The sequence below is a fragment of the Chenopodium album genome, chromosome 8 (genome assembly GCF_948465745.1).
Source record: "Chenopodium album chromosome 8, dcCheAlbu1.1, whole genome shotgun sequence".
Classification (NCBI taxonomy): Eukaryota; Viridiplantae; Streptophyta; class Magnoliopsida; order Caryophyllales; family Amaranthaceae; genus Chenopodium; species Chenopodium album.
In genome coordinates this window covers 57698685-57702090 of record NC_137841.1, presented here as the reverse complement: position 1 = coordinate 57702090, position 3406 = coordinate 57698685, and the positions used below count along the sequence as shown (strand labels likewise).

General features: G+C 38.5%; 1 non-coding gene across 1 annotated transcript; it reads left to right on the top strand.

Moving 5' to 3' along the window:
• The first annotated feature begins 629 nt into the window (after window positions 1-629).
• LOC145556890 (small nucleolar RNA R71) lies at window positions 630-735 on the top strand. The gene has a single exon (XR_014091982.1). It is a non-coding gene; the product is annotated as a small nucleolar RNA R71 (small nucleolar RNA).
• The last annotated feature ends 2671 nt before the right edge of the window (window positions 736-3406 follow it).

Here is a 3406-nt window from a genome sequence, read left to right as displayed (position 1 = left end):
GTTCTTGATTTCTTTGAGGTGCTTGGGTTTGATTGTTGTATTGGTTGTTCCTTGGATAGCTTCCTCTTGGGTTTTGGTGTTGAGATGGAGGTGGATTTTGATACTGAGGGTTAGAGTTGTAGGAAGGTTGAGCTTGTTGGTTCCATTGTTGAAGTTGAGATGCAAACCCGGGTGGTGGTTGTCTCCAAGCTACTCCACCGCCGCTTCCTCTAAATCCCTCTTGCCTTGTGTTGTATGCCGCTACATGCTTAGGTCTCAAACCTCCACAATAAGATGTATCATGGTTCGTTCCTCCACAATTTTGACAAGAGAAAGAGTTAACTTGAGAGGAGCTTGCTCCACCGCTTGCAATTGCACTCACACTCGTGTTCAACTTAGAAAGCCCTTTTGTTAGTTGATCAATTTGATGTTGCAATTGATCAACTTTCTCCAATTTGTAAATACCACCTTTCTTTGGAGCATTTCTTCTTCGACCCCCCAAGAGTAATTCTTTGCTACCTCTTCTATTTTGGCTTCAAATTTATTTTGAGGGATTTTGATTAATTGACAACCCGCCCCCGCATCCAAGTTGGCTCTTGACATGGGCTCCAATCCTTCGTAGAAAAACCGCATGAGCAACCCTTGATTGTACTCATGGTGGGGACATGCTTGCACTAAATCTTTGAATCTCTCCCAAGCTTCACCAAGACTTTCATCGACTTCTTGCTCAAATGATGCGATTTTCCTTCTCATTTTGGTGGTCTTCTCCTCGGAGATAAATCGCTTCAAGAACGCCTTTACCACCTTTCTCTATGTTCTGAGAGAGCAAGGCTTTACTTGCTTTAGCCATTTCCTGGCTCGTCCGGTGAGAGATTGCCGGAAGAGGTGCATACGAATGTAGTCTTTTCTCACTTCATTGGTTTGCATCATCGCGCACAACTCAAGGAATCGGTCCAAATGTTCAATAGGGCCTCACTTACACTTCCGGAAATTGAGGATGGATTAAGAAGTTGGTTTTCGTGACGGGTAACAAAATCCTTCCCGTAAGCTCATAATCCTCCGGATTTACGAACTCACGAAACAAAACATCATCTTCTTATCTCGCCATTTGTAGACACCCATTTGTTTCTCCCCAAAACCAAACCCGGGGATGAGTACCTTTCACGTCAAATCATAATCGAATGAAACGAAAGTGTGGAAAGGTCTAGCGTTGCGGATAGTTTTAATTTCTTTTCTCTTCTCCCTGTTTTGGAAAACTTTATTTTAAGAAAACAGCCAATCCAGTTTGGTTGGTCCATGATATGGGTCCAATAGTGGTGTAGTTGGATGGGGCTTGCAAAGACCTTTCCAACGATATATTATAAGCCCAATTCCGATGAATATTGAGGAAGTTATGGCCAATTTACTAAACTTGGCCTGGTTTGAGCTTTATGTACGGCCCAATGATCTAGGGGAGGGCCTAATGTGATTTATCATTCCTAATGCAATTAGGAATGGTTTTAGTCTTCTAGAATCTTCTAGAAGGTTCTTTTCATTCCTAATTCAATTAGCATTGATAAGTTGACTTTGTTGACTTTTCAGAGTTTTAATCAAGATCAAATAGCATTTTCGAAGGAATTATATTATTTTATCTTCCAGTACGGGAAATTTATCAGATTTTCGAAAAACGCGTTGAAATCAAGACTGGCGTCCAACCCCAGGCCTTGGCGCCTGGAACCAGGCTTGGCGCCAGGCGCTAGCCACTTGTGCCTGGCGCCAGCTAGCCAGGGTTGGCGCCAATTCTGTTTTGCAATCGTCAGACTCTGTTTTGTTAAATTATCTTTTTTGGCTGATTTTCTCTATAAATATCGTATCAAAAACTCCGTTTTCATTCATCATCATCATCTACCAATTCACCAATTCTCTCATTCTCAAGTATTCTTTAGCATTCAATTCTTTCTTGTTTTTCATACAAAATTCCGCATTCACAAGATCTAGAAACACCTAGCCATATTCGAAGTTGCCTTCGCCCTAGACGTGAAAGGTTTTAGTTTCTGAGGGCTTGGTCCCAAATCTCTCTGTCAATTATTTAATTTAATTGTTTTTATTTTCCTTAAAGTTACTAACGTATGTATTTTGTTATTAGAAAGAGGTACGAGGCATCAAAGTAAGTTCTTTAATTGATTTATTGATATTATGATGTAGAATTATGTTTATATTGTTATTATGATATTCCTAGTATCATGTCTAGGGTATTTTTAATATTAAGTATGATTAAAAGTATGATGCCTTTTATTCTCTTCCTAATATTTATGATCGTTAGTATCATGTTAGGGTCAAAGCTTTGATTTTTATTGCTTAGTGACATGTTAGAGTTTGTTATTAATCTTGTTAGTATCATGCCTAGGATCTTACTATTATTATGCTTTAACATGATTATTTTGATGATTATTATTATTATTGATTATAATTATTATCATGATTATTTTTATAATTGTTATGATGATTATTATTATTGTTATTATTATGTTGCTTGATATTATTGTTATTGCTTGATCACGCCTTTATGCATGTTTAAAGGGAATTTGTACTTGTAATCACGCTTAATAAGATAATTAATAATCTTGTTAGGTTAATGTGATTATAAATTCAAGTGATCGCCAATAATAGTTTATGTGTGCATTAAATTCAACCAACATAGATTAAACAGGTTTAGGGTTAACCTATTGATTGCATGTTAGTCAGAAAGCGCACATGAATACGAGCAGAACAAAGTAGAGGCCTATTATTAGGGCAGGTTCAATCTCTTTTAGGTTGGATTTGTACCTTCATCCCCGAACCCTTATTTGGTTCATGACCTTATGGAGTTGACGATCTCTTGGATCGTTAAGGGGTGTAACCTTCATCCTATGAATGGTTTACAAGTTCCTTAAAAACTTGTTGGCGACTCTTTTGCTCTATCTTCTTCCCTTTTGGACGCCACCGTACTTTAGTGTATGATCACAGTGGGGTTCGAGCTAGTGGGATTTAAGGCTTGAAATTATTCCCTACAGTTTTTGGCAACTCAACTAGGGAGGATTTCTATTATAATTCCTGAATTTGTTTCGGCAATGATTTAGAATGAGTGGATGAGACTCGAAAAGTTCTAAGTATTTCATGTGCGTAATTTTGATTAACAATATTGTCATATGCATAAAAAGGTTCTCATTGGAAATACCATCCGTAATGAGTAAAAAATATAGGATTTTACACGTAGGAAATTTGAGAAATGTCTTTCACAACTAGGACTGAAATAACACCGCGCGAAACTGGAAGATTTTATCGAGCACAGAAAGCTGCTGAGGCATGTGGGAAGTAGCGTCAGGGGCCAGAGCTTGGCGCCACACTTTTAGCCATAGCGCCAGACGCCAGTATCGGCGCCAGGCGCTACGGTTAAAAGTTGGCGCCA